Here is a 21,802-nt window from a genome sequence, read left to right as displayed (position 1 = left end):
AGCAACAAGGGCAACAGAGGGAGGAGACAAAAGAACAACAAGTGGAAACGGCTGGCTGAATGCCTGAGCATGTTTCTTTGCTGAAAGAGAATGGCCCGACAACCGCTCAAACTGGGAGAGAGGAGGGCAGAGGGGAAGAGGACAGCTAATGGATGGGGTGGCCCAGCAGGGGTCAGAGGTCATGAGGGCAGTGAGCGAACTAATTGGAGACTCTGTGCATATTCACTTTCTGCTTCTAGCCTACAGCTGGGTCTTGAGAGAAAGCCCTGGGGTTGAAGCGGGCTTTATTCATCAGCCAAGATTTGAAGCTGACTGGAGAAAAGCAATGAAACTGAAAAGTGAGATAAGGACCCTCTTTTTTTTTTTTTTTTTCTCCAGGATCAGCTGACCAGGAACAGCCTTCTGCAAAGAAAAATGCTAGATTCTACTCCATCTGACCACTCATCCATTCATTCACACATCCCTTCCTCCTCACCTCCACATGTTAACTAGACATTAGTTAACTAGAGTGTGTCTCAGGACACACTCCCGACGGGAAAGAACTGTAGACACCTACAGTTTAGAACACAGATTATCAGAGTGAGGCCTGGCTTTCAGGATCATCTGACACCGCTCTCATGTTTCATACTGAAGGAACAGGGGACAGCAGTTTGCTCAGGCTCACAGAGAGGTAGCAGAAGGGGGAGCAGAGCCCCAGCCTTCTCACGCTGTTCAGCGATTTTCTATCACATTCTTCGCAGAAACACATTAACTTTGAAAACTTGTACGGACGGGTATTGCTAACAGCCGGGGCTAGAACACTAGCAACCAGCTCTGGGGCCTTCAGAGGGTGACTTAGCATTTCAAAGCATTAGGTGGCCCATCTGTAGAAAAAGAGGGTTGTTCTATGGATTAAATGAGGCAAATGCATGTAAAGCAAGCATGTGCTTCAATAAAAGTTAACTATTACTATGACTACTGCCATGACTTGAGAGCCCAGGATAGACTGGGCTTGCAATGATAAGCATGAAGCCCATTGCACACCCATCTGTCCTCCCCTGCGGTCTCCATGGCAACCTGTTCCAACACGGAACTCCTCATTCCCCCTCAGTTAAGAGACTTCATGAGGATCAGAGGGAAACTGGGGAGCCCCGTCTGAACATTCTGCAGGCAGATCTGTCCAAATTTGGATCGAGCGGACTTGGGGTGAGTCAATGCATGCAAAGGTCTGAGAAGAGTGCCAGGCACATGAAGAGGACTCACCCAAGCTGGCTCGTGGTTACTACAGGTGTTGTTACTGGGGAGGTGGGTAGCTCTTTGTCACTAGAGGTTCAAGCGTGAAGACTGGCTGACCCGTGGTCAGGAACGTTGTCAGGGAGCTTCACAGATGGGAAGGAAGTTTGGCCAAGATGAGGTCTGAGCTTGGTGAATTTTCTTCGTAGCCTTTTTGCCTACCTCTTTCCCAGAGCTCTGAAGCAGACCATCACTCTGATACCATTACATGTGGATTCTGGAGCAGGTTAAGAGATGAAAATACAGGAGAGATGTGGACCTTCTATAAACAATGGGCTCTCCAACCCCACCTGGGACTTTACATTATGAACATCTGGAGTCACAGAATGCAGACCATGAGCTTCAACCCCAAATTTATTTACTTTTTCCTTTTTGAAAAATTTAAATTTAAATTTTAAATTTTTTTATTTTTAAATTTTTTTCCTTTTTAAAAAATTTAAATTGAATTAATTAACATACAATGTATTACTGATTTCAGAGATAGAGGTCAGTGATTCATCAATCCTATGTAATACCCAGTGCTCATTAAATCACGTGGCCTCCTTAATGTCCATCACCCAGCTACCCCATCCCCCAAATCCCCTCCCCTGCAACAAAACTGAGTTTTTTTCCTATGATTAAGTCTCTTACGGTTTGTCTCCCTCTCTTCCCCGATGATCCTCTGCTTTGTTTCTAAAATTCCACGTATGAGTGATATCATATGATAATTGTCTTTCTCTGATTGACTTATTTCGCCGAGTGTAATACCCTCTAGTTCCATCCATGTCATTGCAAATGGAAAACTTCCATTTTTTTCTTTCTTTCTTGTTTTTTTGAAATATGGAACGCTTCGCAAATTTGCGTGTCATCCTTGTGCAGGGGCCATACTAATCTTCTCTGTATCATTCCAATTTTAGTATACATGCTGCCGAAGTGAGCACCAAACTTTCATTTTTTGTTTGCTGACTAGTATTCCATTGGTTCAACCCAAAATTTAACTTTGAAGCTCTCTTTGGTCACCTGTTTTCCCACTTCATTCATTCATTCATCATTGAAGTACAACTTACAGACAATAATATGACAGATCTCAAGTATTCAGCTCAGTGTGCTTTAATAATTACATATACTCATGTAACTTTCACTTACAGCAAGGTATAGGACCGTCTATCACTCTCTTTGTCCTTTCCAGTCAATCCCTTAATCCTTCTCTTTTCTTTAGGCAACTCCTTCTTCTATCACCCTTCATTCATTTTGCTTGTTATTGGATTCCACACGCTTTTGTATCTGGCTCCTTTAAACATATTTTTGATATTCATTCACATTGTTCATGACTTAGCTGTTTACTCCTTTTTATTGAATAATACTCCATCGTATGAATATACCACAACTTATCTATTTTTTTGGAATAGACATTTAGTTTATTTCCAGTTTTTGGCTGCTATGATTATTCTTTTTTTTAAAAAATATTTTATTTATTTATTTAACAGACAGAGATCACAAGTAGGCAGAGAAAGAGGGGGGGGGAGCAGCCTCCCTGTTGAGCAGAGAGCCCAGTGTGGGGCTCGATTCCAGGACCCAGGGATTACGACCCGAGCCAAAGGCAGAGGCTTTAACCCATTGAGCCACTGAGGTGTCCCTCTTTTTTTTTTTTTTTTTTTTTTGCTATGATTATTCTTATATATTTTCCTGAGCCTCATTGCATTTATATTTTAATTATGAAACAGATACAGAGCAGTTTAGAGAATATTACAGATACTCATGTTTACTTCCCGTATTTAATAAAAGTTAACATTTTGCCATAGCCCGTTCTTTTTTGAAGAAAGTTTATAGATTTAGTTGAAACCCACTCTGTATTTCTCCCCACTCTTCTTCACCCCTCTCATACTTCACCAGTATCCACTGTTCTGAGGTTGGTTTGAATTCATTCTGTGGTTTTATGTATTTAAGAATATGCATGTATGGCTCGATCTGTTTTCATCTAATGTGGTGGCCATTTGGTGGGCCTTTTCCATCCAGAGGGCCAGGTCTTACTTCTGGGAAATTTTTCTTGGATTATTTATCTGAGCATTTCCTCTCTTCTGCTTTCTTGGTTCTTTCTGGAACTCCTATAATTTAGATATTGGGCCTCCTGCATTGGTCTTATTTTCTCTCCTATTTTTTTTTTCTCTTTGTCTTTAATTCAACTTTCTGGGAATTTTCTCAGCTTTATTTTCCAATCAATTTATTAAGTTTTCCATTGAAATTGTCATATGTTTTTAATTTCTTTTTTTAATTTTAAATTTCTAACTTTTTTTTATTCCTCAACTGTTCATTTTAATGTTTCCCCCATCTTGTTCTATGGATGTAGTAATATCTACTCTTACCCCTCTAAGAATAGTAATTACAGTCCTTTTATTATTTGTTTTGATTTTTTTTGTTTGTTCTTAGTTTTCTTTTCCTGCTTAGAATCTGTTTTCTCCAGGTTGCCTTTTTCCTGTTTCTTTTCGTCTTTATTGTCTTTGTTAGAGGTCTTTCCTTAGGAGTCTGGTGATGCTAAATGCTCACTGATATTAAAACATGGGGCACTAAAAAACTGAAAGTTCTGAGTTTGAGATTATGGTGCTCACTTGGCTGGGCTGGGCCATGTCCTTGGGGGAACCTGATGTCAGAAGTACCAAGATTTTCCCCTTGGACTAGTCAGAATCCTTTAGAAGCATTTCCCAATGCTTTGCCTTCCCGGGAAGGAGGGTACAGGCTCCCTTCATTTTATCAGGATTTACTATATAAACATTCACTTAATTCTCTTGTTCTGTGAGATCATAAGTAGGCAGAGAAAGGGGGGGAGGGGGAAGCAGCCTCCCCGTTGAGCAGAGAGCCCAGTGTGGGGCTCGATCCCAGGACCCAGGGATCACGACCCGAGCCAAAGGCAGAGGCTTTAACCCACTTGCTCTCACATTTGTCTGCTTTTTTCTTTTCCACAGACTCTTTTTTTTAATCTCTTAAAAGTTCTGGCTGCATGAAGCAAGAAAGGAAATCTAGGAACCTATTGGCTTTTTAAAGATTTCTATTCAGTCTTATTTACCACTCCATCTTCATCCTCATTGCCCGAGGTATCTGGTAGACCAAATTGGGTTACTTCCCCGTTCTCTCCACTTATAGATTGAGATTCAGCTTTCTTTGGTTTTCTGAGTCAGTTATCTCCCATTTGTTTGCTTTCTGGCTTCCAAAGTTTTAGTACTATAGCCTTCTCTCCCATTATCCTTGTGAGTTTATGCCTTTTATAAAAAGAACCTGCTGTCATCTTTGTGAGGTTTTTGGAGAAATGGCAGAATGCTCAATATGCCACGTCTTTACCGGAAAGTCATTTTTATTGTGATTTTAAGTCGCATTTCTCAAAATACTGGTGAGGTCAAGTAACTTTGCGTTTGTTTCTTGTCTATTTGTGTTTCTTTTTCTGTGATCTGCTTGTTCATATTCTTTGTGTATTTTTTCTCTTAGATTGTGGGTCCTTTTTTAAAAATGGACTTGTTAGAATGTCTATATAAGCTGGTACTCGCCCTTTGTTAGTAATATTCTTTGAAGACATTTTCTCCCACTTTGGAGCTTGGCTTTTCACTTTGTTGTGTGCTTGGTTTTTTTTTTTCCCTATTTCAATATAATATAGGGCGCCTGGGTGGCTCAGTTGGTGAAGCATCTGCCTTCATGTCAGGTCATGATTTTAGGGTCCTGAGATTGAGCCCACTGTTGGGCTCCCTGCTCAGTGGGGAGTCTGCTTTTCCCTCTTCCTCTGCCCCTCCCCCCACTCATTTGTGCTCATGCTGTCTTTCTCAAATAAATAAAATCTTTAAAAAATAAATAATTAATATATTAAGCACATTTAGTATATTAAATCTCCATTTTAATATAGTCAAGTGTATTCTTGGCTTTTAGGGTCTTACCTAAGAAATCCTGCCCTACTCCAAGGCCAAAGAACCCAAAGCCTTTAAGTTACTCCTTATCTACGGTGTAAGATAAGAAGGTAATTTTATTGTTATTTTTACATATTGATAATCAATTGTTCTAGCATCACTTATTGACTATCCATCATTTTTCCAGTCATCTGTGATGCCATTGCTGTAATTCTTAAATGCATGGGTCTATTTCTGAGCTCTCTATTCCATTTCATCGCAGTTACTTTTTGCTTTCTGTGTCAGAATCACACTATTTTAATTACCATAGCCTTATTAAATTTTTCACTTGTGGTAAAGCAACTGCCTCATCCTTCTTCAAAATTGTCTTTATTATTCTTGGATCTTTTCTGTCATATTTAAGATTAGCTTGAAAGTTTCCTATACACAGATATGGCCAGGTTGAGATTGTTATTGGAACTCAATTGAATTTATAGGGCAATTTGGGATTTAAAAAATAATATTGGGTATTCCATCCATGAACATAGTATATTGCTCTATTCATTTAGACCTTCTGACTGTCAATGAGGTTTTATAATTTCTCCATTTGAATCAACACTTCTTTTATTAGATCCATTGCTAGTACCTATATACCTTTTAGTTTTTGTACATATGGTGACAGGAACCCTTAAAGATTACACTTCCTAATCAGTTCTTGCAGGTATATAAGAATGCTTTTGATTTTTTGATATGCTGAGATTGAAATCAGCAATCATAATTCTTGTGATAGTTATGATAATCGGTGTATAAATCTCCTTGGATTTTCTATGAAGACAATCATATTGTTAACAAATAGCAACTTTATTTTTTCCTTTACAATCATTATACCTTTTATTTCTTTTCTTGCCTTGTGGCATTGCCTGGAATAGCCAGTAGAATATGGATGAAAGTGGTGAAAGTTGATAGATGTTAGTTAAAGGAACATGTCACCTTTACTATGATATGTCACTAGAGCTGCTGGCTCTGAAACTATGCTGTGCCTGGTGGATCTGTACCAGCAAAAGGTATATGTCTTTGGTATCTGAGAATAGGCATTTTTATTCTCACTTAATAGACAAAGAAACAGAAACTCAAAGAGGTAAATAACTTGCTTAAGACCACATAGCTAATAAGTGGAAGATTCAAACCAAAATCTTCTGATTCACAGTGAAACGCTATTTCTGTGATTCCAAACTTCCTTCTGTCTCCCTATCTGTGCTAATGTGTCACCTTTCTCAGACAACACACTGCATCTTAAAAGAGATTGTTTCTGAACAAATAATGCTTTTACCCAGTTAGATGCCTCTAATAGTGGGAGTGTTGGGCAGATACTGTTTTGCCTAAACAGAAGACTTGTCCTACTTATAACTTAACAAAGAAATAAAAAAATAAAACCTCACAGACTCTTAGAATTGAATGGCTTCTTATCTTTTCCAACCTCCTATTTAATGTAGTTATCCCTATAACCCATAGCTGAGATCACCCTCCAGCCTTTACCTACTGCTAGGGTAGGTTTGCTTCCTTGACAAACAGTCGAATAATGGTCGTGTGGATCCACACTCTCCCCACAGTCTGGTCCAGAGAGCAATCCATTTTCTCCCCTACATTATACCTCTTCAAGTATTTGTTCTCCTTAGATCTTCCTTGTGAGACTACCCATCTCTAGAATGTTTGCTATTGTCTACATGAGATTATTTCCAGACTTTTCACTATTCTGATTATTCTCGTCTCCATGCTTTCCAGTTGCTCACTGTCCCTCTTGAAACTGACACCCAGACTTTAAGGTGGGGTCTGATTGCAAACAAGTGGGGCTCTTTTGTCACATGATTTGGACACAGTCACTTCTATTGATGCACTCTAGATTTTTGTCTTCTTAGTAATTATGGCACATTGCTGATTTAAGTTTAGGGTTCCCCTTTTGGCTTTTTTCCCATTTCATCCCCTGTATCCTTTCCTGTAGCACTTCAGAGCTCTCTAGGTCAGGGCAAGGTCTGTGGGGAGGCAGCTAGGACAGAAATCTACTCTGTGACAGGGACAAAAGGGGAAGGATCTGCAATTTGGAGGTTGCCAACAGGTAACCCAGAAACACCTGATTAGTCAGGAATAGGTGAATTCATTTGGAGCTGCTGTCCTGGTACAGAATAAAAGTCAAATTTCAGAGCATCAGTACTTTGAGATTTTTGCTATAGAGTTTAAATTTCTTACAAGAAACCAGAAATCCCATGATTTTTTAAAAACCTTCTTAAGAGGGGCACCTGGGTGGCTCAGTGGGTTAAGCCTCTGTCTTCGGCTCGGGTCATGATCTCAGGGTCCTGGGATGGAGCCTAACATTGGGCTCTCTGCTCAGCAGGGAGCCTGCTTCCCCCCCCTGCCTCTGCCTGCCTCTCTGCCTACTTGTGATCTCTCTCTCTGTCAAATAAATAAATAAAATCTAAAAAAAAAATAAAACCTTCTTAAGAAATGATAGAAGAACCCCAGGAAGGGAAGGGACAGCAGGAATCAGAGTTCTCTGCTCAGCTTTATTGACAGGCCAGAAGGTTTAAATGAATAGAGCAACATACCATGTTCATGGATGCAATACCCAACATTGGTTTAGTGAGGTTACCATCCATCTATCCTTCTATCTAACACAAATGAATTTCAGCAACATGCCTTTGAAATGGAAATTCTAGCTGCCCAAATCTCCCTTGCTCCTGTCCTGTTTACAAACCCGTACTTACAAATCAATAAGCCTCCTCCTACCCCAATATATGTTCCTTATCTCCACCAAATAGTTGTAATTTTGCCTGGACAGTATTTACAAGGACAGCATCATGTGACTCCAGTGTTGACAATACAATAGTGAAAACTGCAAACATGAGATGGCAGGAGGTCTCAGGGATTGTGGCTGAATTTGACGCATTTGTGCTGGTAACAGCCTATGTACCTAATGCAGGCCAAGGTCTGTTACGCTTGGGGTACTGGCAGCACTGGGATGAAGGCTTTCGCAAGTTCCTGAAGGGTTTGGCTTCCCAGAAGCCCCTTGTGCCATATGGGGACCTCAATGTGGCTCATGAAGAAATCGACCTTCGCAACCCCAAGGGAAACAAAAAGAATGTTGGCTTCACTCCACAAGAGCGTCAAGGCTTTGGGGCATTACTACAGGCTGTGCCACTGGTTGACAGTTTCTGGCACCTCTACCCCAACACAGCCTATGCCTATACCTTTTGGACCTACATGATGAATGCTCAATTCAAAAATGTCAGTTGGCACCTTCATTACTTTTTGTTGTCTCACTCTCTGTTACCTGCATTGTGTGACAGCAAGATCCATTCCAAGGCCCTGAGCAGTGACCACTGTCTTATCACCCTACACTTAGCACTGTGACACCACCCCCAAATTACTTTAAACCTGGGAAATGAGCCCCAAGCTAGCTTTAAAACTTAACCTTCCCAAACTTCTTTAAAAAAAGATATAGATATCTGCACTGTATTTCCTTCTAAAAATATAAATCCTTCAACCAGGCTCTTACTAATGCTTTTCTTTAAACCCCCAGTTTTTCTTTTCTTTTCTTTTCTTTCTTTCTTTTTTTTTTTTTTTTGCCTTAAACAAAAACTATTGCTGACTTCCTTTGAACTGTCCACATGAAAACAGAGAGCCATAGTTTCAAAGAAAAAAAGGTACCTGTCATCCATTTTCTAAGTACTAAGTACTTGATACATCTTAACTCTTTTTGTCTTGGCAACAATCCTTTGTGGTAGACACTATTATCGTTGTTTTACAGGTAAGGAAACTGAGGCATGGAGTTTAGGTGTCTGCCCAAGGTCATTCAGCTGAAAGCCGTGTGTGGGATTGGACTCTGGCAGCCCCTTTGTGGTGTCTGGGCTCTGAACCACCATAGGTGCTGCGTCTTTAGATGGGGAAGGGACCTGCTGTGGATGCCCCATGCATGGGACCTGCAGCTTCAGACCTGAGTTCCCACCCTTGGTTCCTTCACCAAATAATTTCCTGTAGTCATAATCTCCAGCGAAATTCCTTTCCAAGGGTAGGATCTTCCAGTAGGCTTCAGCCCCTTTATAGATGAAGAAATGTGAGATCTAAGTGTTAAATCATGTCCTCAGGGTCATGCAGGCTATAAGTGACAGAATTAGGATGTGAACCCAGCTCTGGGTGACTCTAGTGTCCCCTCAACTTCCCCTACACTATAGTGTGTCTACTGTGGGACCATCTCTTCAGAAAGAGCCTAGACACTCTCAGTATCCTCTTCCATAGGGGATGGAGAATGTGGGGGTGGGGGGCATTCTTCAGGAAAAAAATAATCACCGTGATCACTATAATAAAAAATCATCTTTGTCATTATTATTACCATCTTGTTAAAGGTCGACCAGTATGCTAGATGCTACAGTCTGGGAAGACTTTTCACGCCTCTTTGAGGATCCCTGACCTTTCATCATTGACCTGGCAGAAGGAAGTTAAAGGGTAAGTAAGGCTTCAGCAAGTCCTAAGATGGGTTTCTCCATTTCTTGAGCTGATTGGCTGGATTAATTTACTGTTTCTCATATACCATTCTCTGGTCTTGCATTCAGATCAAGCATAAATGTTTGCTTTCAGAATGTGAGTCAAGGGCTTGATTCCCAGAGAACCACAGGCTGGTGTCTGGGATCACTGAGCTATGCACATTCCTGAGCACACATATGTGTATGGACACACGTATTCACGGCATGAACAAGCACACACACACTATACCACCACGTTCGTGGCGAGCAGTTCCTGGAACCAAGGGTTGCCTTCAAGTGAGCGGCTAGTGCATGGGGCTGCAGTCTCCATTCCGGGGGACATTTGTATGGCCAGTCCCACCAGCCTGTGGTGGGGTGGAGCCTGTTCTCTCAGACCCATTCCTGGCTGGGACAGTCCTTCCAGAGATGTATCCAGGGTCCTTTCAGGCCTTCTCAACACATCCCCTGGTCTGGGACTTGCAGGTCAGGCAGCAGCAGTGCCCACTTCTCAGCCCCCAAGGAAGGGTCCCGGTGCTCTCTGCTGCCCCATCTGGCCAGCCGTCCTCTTGCAACAATGGAGGGATGCCTTCTTAGGTCAAAAGGGAAAGCATTATTGCTGCTCTGTGGCCAGGCAAACAAGCCGCTGGCTTTGAAGTCCCAGGGGGGATGTGCTCAGGCTGGAATGGGGAGTCTGAAGGAGCTGCCTCCCCCAAGCCTGGCTGTGTTTGTTAACTCCACCCTCCCACCCAGGTCTGCTGCATTTGCTGTTTCAGTGGGGAAGCCGGAGGAGGGAGGCCTACTCCCGGGGTCCTCAGAGGGCTGTTTTCAAGTGTTGCTGAGCCTGCGGGCCTACTTGGGAGCTGAATGCAGACTAGGGGCTGAGTCCAGAGGAGGCCTGCCAGGGAAGCCCCTGCCCTTCGAGGCAGTCAGCTGGGGTGTGGCCACGGGCAAATCGCAGAATGTGCTACTTTCCTTGGGCCATGTTTTTATTCAGGTGGCATCAGGTAAGAATGAACAGCAGGGGAAAGACTGGAGGGAGAAAGAGGCACCTAAAGGGAGCATTGGTCCCTTCAGTGGCCTCGGGCCCGCCATTGCCACTTACAGAGTCTCCTTCTTCCCTTCTCCCTTTGACCACCAAAGGAGAACAAGGTGGCCATTTTGCCTTTCCCCATTCTGCTGTGCCTCTGCCTCAAGAAGCTACAGGTATGACCAGAGACCCTGCCCACCTGGCCCCTCCCCCAAGCAATAAAATGCACTGAGTGAGGACCTCTGGGGGGTGGGGAGAAACTTCTGGAGAGTAGAAACCTGGGTAAGACAGTGCTCCCCCTGGGCTGGCTCTCTGGGCTTGCTTCAGGATTTCACTGCGTTCCAAAGCAGGTTTATGGCCTTTCAGGCCTGGGCCACAGGAAACAAGACAAGGGATCAAGCATTATTATCAACCGGTTCAATATCCCATATGAATATTGGCCATGAACAGCTTCCCCTGCCCCTGCCTCTCTCCTCATTCTTCCTGCTCTCCCTCCCTTCTGAACTCTATTTGCTACATCCAGATGTGCACACTTCTGCCAGATTCTCCCCTCCCCACAATGCCCCTCTCCAGTCTGTCGCTGCCTTCTTGCCCCTCCCCCCAATATCACGATTGAGAAAGAGCTTTTTGATAAGACTTGGAAATCTGGAGTTATAAATCCTTCTAGCACAGCCGCCCTATCTCCATGCTGATGCTTGTGGTGCCACAGAAAGGAGGCTCACCTGCTTGTGACCCATCCCCTTCCTCCCCGGCATTCTCCAATTGTCCTCTGCAAACATGGGCCAATGAGCCAATGGGAGGTACCTGTCTCAACAGGTGTGAGCCTGGTCTCACTTTTCTACAGGGTGATGGGGAGGTCACCCTCTAGCCCACCCGCTCTGGGCATACCTGTGATTGTGGAAGGGCAGCCGAAGCCATTCTCCTTTTGGTTCCCCCTTGATTACAGCGGTGCCAGGCCAAGCCCACCTCAATGGCTTTAGAAGTTTCCAGGTTAGCTGCTGGGTGCTCTGGCTACAGCGCAGGAAGTGCTTGTACTGTCTGGGAGGGTAGCTTTCCCTGCTAAGCCACAAGCCCCTTGAGGGAAGAGAGTGTTTCTTATTTGTCATTGAATCTCTATGCCCAGCAGACTGCGCAGAACACAATTACTTGGTAAACGACTCAGAACTATCTGGTAAATTGCTGTCATACTCATCACCAGGAAATATTTACTGGGGGAGTCTCATGTGCAAAGACCCTGCTAAGCAGGAGGCAGCACAAGGATTAATTAGACATCATTCCCACTTTCAGGGGCGTGCCCCGGAGTCAGGGAGACCTAGAAGAGTTCACTTGCCAGGAGGTCACAGGAGGGAGCTGGAGCTGGGAGCCCAAGGGAATCTGCTTTGGTAACCAAAGTTTGACAAAAAGTAAACTTAAGCAGATAACCCCAGACCCAGACCCGGTTCACTGGGGATCTCTGCATATTCGGAGTAGAGATATTAACTCACTGGCTATCTGCCTGTCTAGCTTTTTCCTGTGTCATGTCAGTGTCCTCGTCTCAAAAAGGTGAATAAAAGTAAAAAAAAGTAGTGTCTCTATTTGTAATGAATTCCTTAATCTGGTAGCCTGGGCACAGAGGAAGTAAAACTTGCCCCCACCACATGTTAGGTGGGCCTTGCGGTTTGGTTTGGGCTCCCCATGGATCTGCAGCCAGAGCTGCCACTGCCCTCAGGAGGAAAGAAGGAGGAGGTGCAGGTGTCAGTCTGGAGTTCAGCTCATCCTAACCCACCTTAATGGGGTGGCTCATCCGTGCTGGCCTCGGGAAAGAGAGGCAACGATAATGGGAGTTTAACTCCTCTTCTAGAACAGGCGATGTATGTCTCTGAGAACCTGGGAGAAGAAGGACAGCAAGCTGATCTCTCGGAATCCGAGGGTCAGCCCAGATCATGGGAGAGGCTGTTGCTGTAGCAATGCCATTGTCTCATCATGGTCACCCTCTCTGCTTGGAGGGGGGTCTAGCCTCATGCATGGATGGTGGGGGTATCATCAATGGATGACATTTTCTGCACAGCTCTTTTGGGGGGGTGCTTCTGAAACTGTTTCTACTGAAGCCCTGTTAATGGCAGAAAAGAGCACATTTGCGCTTCACAAGCAGTGTGGGGTTTCAGATAATTGCAAACAGGAGATTTCTTTGAAGCCCCATATTTTATCTCAAAATTGTGTGCAAATTTTGCACCATGATCATGCATTTGCTTTTATATAAAAAAATGCAGTTACAATTACTTATTTCTGAATAAAATTGATGCTTGGAGAAGATGAGCTGTTTTTCCTAAGGCCTTTTGTACTCCCTATGGCTCACTTCCCTGTGTCCCAGTTTGTGAAGCATGCCTTTTTTTTCAGACCCATAAACACACACACCAGATTCAGGGGTACCATCCTGAAGTGGGTCCCTGACATACTTGCATGGCCATGCCCTTGATACCAAAACACTCCTCTGAGTTTGTCCTATGCTGCCCTGGCCACATACTCTTCTGGACTGACCCATAGGTTCATCCCTTCCCTTCTGGACTTATCCTGGTTCTCCTTGCAGGATCTGGAGGTCAGGTGCCCTGTAACACTCTTCCCCAAATATCTAGGGACAGTGGCTCTAAACCTTTTTGCAGTGTCCTTCACCAGGAATGGGCAGGGCAGGCAACATCTGCGTGGAATCCTGAGGGGCTTGAAAACAACTCCTAAAGTGGATACTTCAGTACCTAATTACCTAACGGGCTAAGAATTGCCCTTGTGCCCTTGGTGGGCTTTAGCTCTGTACCCCATCTTGCTTTCCCTGACACATCTGTTCCGTCTGTAAAAGGGAACCAGGAATCAAGGCTGCTGTTCATCTGACAAGGTAGAAGCTAGGTGATCCGAAGTCCGCTGTACGTTGTTATGGATTCAGGATATCAGTAGTTTTCAGATTTAAAAAAAATACAGCCCATTGATTTATTCATACCTGCATTTACACACGTGAAATAGTGGAGCTAGAACAGTGACCAAGAGGGACATGGTCCGGGCCTCTTTAGGGTGACATGGCTACCCTCAGACCTCTGGAGAAGCCCAAGCTTGTTAAAAAGAGGACCAAGCCGTTTGTCTGGCACCAGTCAGACCAATATGTCAAAATTAAGTTCAACTGGTGGAAATCCAGAGGCACTGACAATAGGGTGCACAGAAGATTCAAGGACCAGATCTTGATGCCCAACGATGGTAATGGGAGCAACAGGAAAACAAAGCACATACTGCCCAGTGACTCCTGAAGTTCCTACTCCACAATATCACGCAGAACAAATTTTACTGTGCAGAGATTGCTCACAACGTCTCCTCCAAGAACCGCAAAGCCACCATGGAAAGAGAAGCCCAGCTGGCCATCAGAGTCACGAATCCCAATGCCAGGCTATGCAGCCAAGAAAATGAATAGACAGCTTATCTTATGTACATGTTATATTTATGTTAATAAAACCATAAAGCTACAAAAAAGAGGAACTTACAAATGGCAGACAGAATTAAACAAATAATCTCCAAGGAAGCGAAAGAACCTCAGAGAGGGCCGGCCCAGGGTCTTCTGCAGCCTGCTAGCTGCTCCTGCCCCAGAATGTTCTGTCTGGAAGGATAAGTACAAGAATAGCGGGTTCTGGACTACGTCAGAGGTAACGGCGGATTTACCATCCTCACCTTCTCCTATGAAGGTAAGAAAACATAATACAAGATTCTCCTCCAAGTCCGCCTGCCTGCCCAGCTGTGCCAGAAAAATGCACCAAAACCTGGGTGTGCAAACACACTTGAGAGCAAGGAAATTCAGAGTCTCACTGGATCTTCACTTTGAAGCTGCAACACTTAGTAGCACCGGAAGTCCCCCATTTCACAGATATACAAACTGAGGCCTCAGAGAAGGGAAGCAGTTTCTTGGTGCTCCCCTAACCAGACTGAGATGGGGTCACCAAGGGGGTGGGTAGGAGTAGAGCCGAGGAGGGTGTGACACTTGATTCTGATGAGCAGTGCTGGGTTGGAGGCTTCCAGCAACTTGCCAGACAGACCCCCACGGTTCTGGAGACACTGGTCACTGCTCCTTATCTTCCCTCCCCATGACAGGTGCAGATCTGATGGCTCCTGTGCAGAAAAGCTCTGGGCTCCAAACCTCAGCTCCGAGCTCGTGCGACAATGGACACATGGGCTTTGGAATGTATGCAAACAAGCCATAGCCCTGTCTCCCTCCTCCCCAAAGACTGACCAATGACCCCTCTGCCAGCACCTGGATTGTTCCTAAGACACCCAGTGTGGCTTTGGCGACTGCCTGACAAAAGAGTGTCACACTTTTCTACCCTTCAGTTCTGCAGTATCTTCATCTGAACCTGTGCTACCACTTACAGGGGAATTCAACCAAATTTGGACTCAAGTTTGGGTGTCTAGCTAATCATGTTTAGGGTCACCTACCAATGACATTAGGGCCTCTAGGAGAGTCCCTACAAAGTCTGTGAGGACTGCTAATTACACCGCGAGTGAGGAATGTGTTTATTCCTCCATAGGGCAAAGATCCCCCAACTCGAAGTGACGCTGCCACATTGTGTAACCAGGAACATGGGCTGTTGCTGATGTAAACACATGGCCAGGGCCAGACCTGCCAGGAGCCCAGTCTCCTTTTCCCAGAGGTGTTTCTTATGAATGGTTGTGCCCAGTGAAGCAATTTCCTGCCTTGTAAACTTCTGCCCAGCAAACCACATCTCCTATCTACCGCTGCCCGGCTCTGGGTCATAAAGCAATTCCCCAGAGACCAATCTGAGCCTGATCAAGAGTCCTTGAGTAACGAGAAAATTACCCTCCACCTGCAGACGTAATGACAATTTGCAAGCTAGTGGCTTTGCAGTTTCTGAACGTAAACATCACATGTCTTACCCCATGCCTTCCCTCTGCTCATCTGAGATGTGGGGTCCGCATATTTGATTTTCAGACTCTGGTCCACTCCTTGGAGGCACTGGCTGGCTAGTGACCCATTACCTTGACCTGAGGACCTTGCAGCCTGGAGAACATATTTCACAGTGTCAGATCATCATTTACAGAACCAGGGCAAGAGAAGTTCAGGCAGGTGTCCCAGGCATGCAGAAGACAGAAGGTCTGGGCTCAGACAACACTGGGAACTCATTGATTTGGACACTCATTTTGCATGTTGTTGTCCCTCGATGTGGAAAGTCTCCCCCACGCCCCCTCCATCTGGTGAACTGGCACTCATTCTTTATGACGTAGTTCAAGTGTCTTTCAAAGAACCTTCTCTGATTTCTATCTAAATAGAATTGCTTCCATTGTCCTACCACTCTGCCTTCTCACACCTACACACTGCAGTTTAATCACACTAATTTGTCTGTCTCCCCTGCCATGTTGAGAACACCCTCAGGGCACATTGGAACCCCCGGTACCCACCACACTAAACTGGCTCAAAGTCAGTGTGTAAGAGGTTTGTTGAATGAATGAGTGAATGGGAATCTATGACATGTCTCTCCACCATACTTAGATGCTTTGGGTAATGAAAACGTGCAAAGAATATAGTTAGAGGAATGAAGACCTAGGCTGGCTTGTGAAGAAAGGCATAGCCTAGGAGTTCCATGCTTGAGAAGGTTGCAGTCTGGTCATCTTCCCGTGGCCGACAGGAATATTTGCAGATGGGATATAGAGATTGGGCCCATGGAAATGGGTTTGTTGTTGGTTTTCCTTCTTGAGTGCCACAGTAAGGAGTCAGAAGGGGTTCCAAGCTGGCCTAACTAGCCCTAGTTAACTACTACATTAGCCATGAGACATTACCTAGGACCTCCATTTTTATCTATTTCCTCCCTTATCCCCATTTATAGAAGTAATAACTGTGAGGAATGTCTGGATGGCTCAGTTGGTTGGGTGTCTGACTCTTAGTTTTGGCTCAGGTCGTGATCTCAGGGTCCTCAGGGAGGAGCCAATGATGATACACAGACATACACTATGCCCGGTGTGGATGGGTACTAGGACGAAACAAGTATCTAAGAAAGGGGGTGGGGAAGGAGGAGGATTCATTGGTCAAGGGATCCCTGTGAGATACTGTATTTGTCTCCTGTGTCTGTCTGAAATTCCAGAAATATGTTCTCTCACGGTTCTGGAGGCCAGAAGTCCAAAAGCAGTATCACTGGGCCAAAACCAAGATGTCAGCAGGTTGTACACCCTCTGGAGCTTGTAGGGAAGGCTCTTTTGCCTGCCTCTTCCAGCTTCTGGTGGAAGCGTCCCCAGCCCTCGCCCCCCGAGGTCCTGTTTCCTTCTCTACAGCATCCGATCTCCCCCTTCCCCTTCTCATGAGGATACATGTAACCACATTTAGGGCCCACTGGATTATCTAAGTCTCCCTAAATTACATCAGCACAGACTTTTTTTTTTCCTTTTAAGGTAACATTTACAGCTTCCAGGAATTAAGATCTGATATATTTGGGCATCATCCTATAGCTAAATACAGAGACTTTGCCGCAAACCCAGAAGAGAACTTAAGGTGATAGCTTCTTTTGTACAACTTTTTCAATTAAATTTCATGATTTTAATCAAATGGGTGGCTCAGTCAGTTAAGCGTCTGCCTTTGGCTCAGGTCATAATCCCAGCATGCCCTGGGTCCTGGGATCGAGTCCCGCCAGGCTCCTTGAACAGCAGGGAGTCTGCTTCTCCCTTTCCCTCTGCCCCTCTCCCTACCCCCGCTCTTGGTTGCCCTCTCTTTTTCTGTCTTGCGAATAAATAAATATTTTTTTAATTCGTAATTACTTCTCAATATGTATAAATCAAATTACATTGCTACATGCCTTAAGCTTATATAGTTTTATATGTCAATTATTTTTCAATAAAACTTTAAGAAAAAAAGTCTTATCCCTAAAACAGATTGCCTTGCCCAGGAAACATGAATGGTCAGGAGAAAGGTGCTTGTTTCTCAATCTTCAGGAAATCTGTTTTCAGCAGGAGCCATACTTGGGAGAAGCTTGACTTAATAAGTAAATGAAAAACTAATGCTCACGTTTGTATCACGGAAGCAAAGCAACAGGCTACCACTGTAGTTAGGGTTAACCATTCACCCACTTCTTTGTTCGTCTAATAAACATTTGCTACTGCTGTATAAAGTTGTGGTGGAGAGCTCAGGCTGGAGGACAGTAAAAATCTAAGTTCAAATCCTGGCTCTGCCACTTACTAGATGTGTGATCTTGGGACGTCCACTTAGGCTCTCTGTTTCCATATCTGCAAATAAGGTTGTCATAAGGATGAAAGGAGATGCAGGGTGCCTCAAGCCCTTTGTCTGGTATAGAGAAAGTATAGAGAAAATGAAATAATTGTTCATTATTAACCTCCAGTCTGGGCCCCAACCCCACTGTCCCTGACTGTCTTCCCCTGACTAGGATCTAAGTTCTATGAGAACAGAGAGTTGGTGCTTTTTGCTTTTTTTTTTTTTTTAAGATTTTATTTATTTATTTGATAGAGATCACAAGTAGACAGAGAGGCAGGCAGAGAGAGAGGAGGAAGCAGGCTCCCCACTGAGCAGAAAGCCTGATGTGGCTCAATCCCAGGACCCTGGGATCATGACCTGAGCCAAAGGCAGAGGCTTTAACCCATTGAGCCACCCAGGTGCCCGAGACTTGGTGTTTTGTTCACCAATTGGACCCCATCCTTCAGCACTTGACACCTATTAGGTACTCAGTAAATGTTGGAATGAATGAATGTGTGCATGTATGTCATGGAGTTTACTAGTCAAATGTCTGGAAAATGACCCAGTGTCCACCTACCACTACCACAATCCCAAACTCCTCAAACTTCAGAGGAAGGATCATTTTTTAAATTATTTTTAAAGATTTTATGTATTTATTTGAGAGAGAGGGAGAGAGAGAGAATCTCCAGCAGACTCCTTGCTGGGTGAGGAGCCCAACATAGGGCTCGATCCCAGGACCCTGAGATCACGACCTGAGCCAAAACTAAGAGTCAGACACCCAACCAACTGAGCCACCCAGACATTCCTCACAGTTATTACTTCTATAAATGGGGATAAGGGAGGAAATAGATAAAAAATGGAGGTCCTAGGTAATGTCTCAAGAGTTGGACACCCAACTGACTGAGCCACCAAGATGCCCTGAAAGTGACCCTTTTTTCCATGGTTTTCCTCCCCCATGCCTAGAAGAGCATGCAGCACATAGTAAGTACTCAATAAACATCGGTAGGATGAATGCCTGAATGGCATTTTCTTGCCCCTGGAGAGCTCCAACATCGCATCAGGGTCAGATGATAGCAGGCACAACCCCATGACCTGCTACCAAGTTGCTTCCTAAAGTGCCACTTTAAAGAATATCTGAGGTATGGAGCACCTGGGTGGCTCAGTGGGTTAAAGCCTCTGCCTTCGGCTTGGTTCATGATCCCAGGGTCTGGGATGGAGCCCTGAATCAGGCTCTCTGCTTAGCGAGGAGCCTTCTTCCCTCTCTCTGCCTGCCTCTCTGCCTACTTGTGATCTCTGTCTGTCAAATAAATAAATAAAATCTTTAAAAAAAATAAAAAATATCTGAGGTAGAGTCTATGGTCTGGCAACCCTGTCTCATTTTCTACATCAGTTGCTATTTCCTCCTTTGTTCAGCCCCAAACCTAGCAACCGCCTTCCGCGCCTCCCTTTCTCCCACTCAAACCACCAGGAAATCTTAGTGCCTCCAAATCCTCTCCCTTCAAGAGGACATCCGCAATCAGACCACCTCTGTTCATCTCCACCACCACCCTGGCTCACCTCCACCACGACCCGGGCTCTCAGGCGGACGACAGCAGCAGCTTCTGGTATTCTGCTGTCACTCTTGGCCTCTCCCTACAACTCAGCGGCCAGAGGGATCCTCTGAAAACAGACGTTCCATCTTGTCTCTGCTCCGTTCATAACGGACAGCTTTCAGCTCCCTCAGGGTAAAAGCCAGGTCCTCATGGCAACTTACAGCAGTCCCTTCAGGTGGCGACAAGGCCCTCTATCACTTGTTGTCATGCCTCACACCTGCTCTCTTCCCTGACCCATAGTTCTGTCACTCAGCTCCAGCTCCTCTAGCCTCCCTGTTGGATCTTTCCTGGTTTTGTCATCATGCACCATTCACAGTTACTGCTTGTCTCCCCCACCACAATGAACTGCAGGAGGAGAAGGACTTTTTTTAAGTAATCTCTACGCCCCAAGCAAGGCTTGAACTCATGACGCCAAGATCAAGAGTCACACGCTCCACCGACTGAGCCAGCCAGCCCCAAGGGGGGAAGGATTTTTATGTATTTGATTCATTGATGTATCTTCAGGGTCCAGAACAATGGTACTCGGCACACGAGGGTATCAGTAAATATTTCTTGGATAAATAAACGAGAGACGTTATTGTGGACTAGAGGATGTTTCCAAAAGCAAAGGGATTCACGAAAGGTCTTACAGTAGCTCAGGAAATCAGGCAGGTTTTCCTTATACTGGAATTTGTCTTAAAAAAAATTAGCTTTCTCTTTTTATCCCTTTTCTAATTGAGACTAATTGAATATAATTGGCTTATTAAGGTTGTCTGCATAATAGGGCATAGAAGAGAAACCTGCCTTTTGGGAATGCAACAGTATTAAGAACATTAAATAGGTGAAGACTGTAAAGAAATATCTCGTTTGTGTTGTGGGATCTGTTGGCGTAAACATACACATGCAGACTGTGGGAAAACCACTTTGATGATTGCTGATGGTAAACACCCCCCACCTTTTGTTCTGCACTGCTTTCCCTTAGAATGTGTTTCCTCTCTATGAGCACAGCACTGTACACGCACCCAAGAAAAAATGGTCATTCAGGTGTGTGTGAAGTCCTGCATACCCCAAAGATTCATTTAAAAAATACGGTCATGTTATAAATCTTGGCTGACAATCTAATATTTGCCTAGTCGGAATGACCTCTGCACCATAACTGGGGGTAGGGAGAGGGGGCAAGAGAGGGAGAAGGAGGGAGAGGTAGAGGAGGGAGGGGGAGGGGAGGCAGTGGAGAGGGGGAGAGGAAGGAGGGTGAGCTGAAGTGGGAGGGGCAGGCTTTATACAATTTGCTTCAGCAGCTTCTCATGAATATTCAGCCAATATGAATAGTGAATGAATATTCAACAGCCAATTGTTTGAGGCAATTGGGGTGTGTTTGAAGTTTTATTTATTTATTTATTTATTTATTTTTTAAAGATTTTATTTATTTGAGAGAGACAGTGAGAGAGAGCATGAGCGAGGAGAATGTCAGAGGGAGAAGCAGACTCCCCAGGGAGCTGGGAGCCCGATGTGGGACTCGATCCCGGAATTCCAGTATCATGACCTGAGCAGAAGGCAGTCGTCCAACCAACTGAGCCACCCAGGCGCCCCTAAAGTTTTAAAACATGGTCATGTCCTATGGCACTGCATTGGCCATCTTATGTTTGGGAGATTTCGATGGTGTAATGTGTTTGAATGAATTCCTAATTCAAAGGGGCCACATCAGCCCTGAGTTTCCTTGGGAAGGTGTCTGCTCCTGTTTTTTCCTGACCCATGCCATTCCTTGCTCTGGGCAGTCCTCCTCCATGGCCCCCACCCACCTTTGGTCTGGGCCCCCTGGCTCTCACACTTCCTGCAAAGTCACCACATATTACCTTCTTCTTTCCCTCAGGAGACAAAGACTCCCCCCAGTCAAGCCTTCGCCCTCTCCTCAGACCTCCCACCCGGACTCATCGTTGGTTCCCTGCTGGATTTGCCATGTACCACAGAAAGGAACAACATCAGTTTCCCAGGAATTTGGTGGTTTTCTTGACCAAGCATCAAATTTGTGATAAGAAATATCTGGAAATAGCAACAAAGCCCAGAAGCCTGCAGAAGGCACCGCGGGGTGACAGGATACTAAGGCAATGTAGCAGGCACAGACGCCTCCAAGGGCTGGGCAGATATCCACTCATTTACTCCTCAAACAACCTTGTACAGGAGGAACTATTATCATCACTCAATTTTATGCAGGAGGACAATGAGGATGAGGCTAAGAGCTGGCGTTAGAGATTCTAATCAAGGCATTCTGGCTCCAAAAGGAATATCAAAGACTTGCCCCCCCACCAGCTGGGGGCCAAGAGCTGGGATTCCCTGGGTGTCAGCATTGTGTTCTTATCCACCTGAATCTAGCA

At 44.8% G+C, this 21,802-nt stretch overlaps 1 long non-coding RNA gene and 1 pseudogene across 2 annotated transcripts; both read left to right on the top strand.

Moving 5' to 3' along the window:
- The first annotated feature begins 1,078 nt into the window (after positions 1-1,078).
- On the top strand, positions 1,079-21,754 carry LOC309852181. The gene is made up of 3 exons (XR_014305126.1): positions 1,079-1,185; positions 9,515-9,614; positions 21,301-21,754. It is a non-coding gene; the product is annotated as an uncharacterized lncRNA (long non-coding RNA).
- Positions 7,991-9,015, top strand: LOC309851503 (DNA repair nuclease/redox regulator APEX1 pseudogene; annotated as a pseudogene). Its single transcript has one exon. The product of its transcript is annotated as a DNA repair nuclease/redox regulator APEX1 pseudogene (transcript).
- Positions 21,755-21,802: the final 48 nt, after the last annotated feature.

The sequence above is a fragment of the Mustela nivalis genome (assembly GCF_964662115.1).
Source record: "Mustela nivalis genome assembly, chromosome: 17".
Lineage (NCBI taxonomy): Eukaryota > Metazoa > Chordata > Mammalia > Carnivora > Mustelidae > Mustela > Mustela nivalis.
Note: the sequence above shows the minus strand (reverse complement) of the source record. Positions and strands in the feature narration are given on the sequence as shown.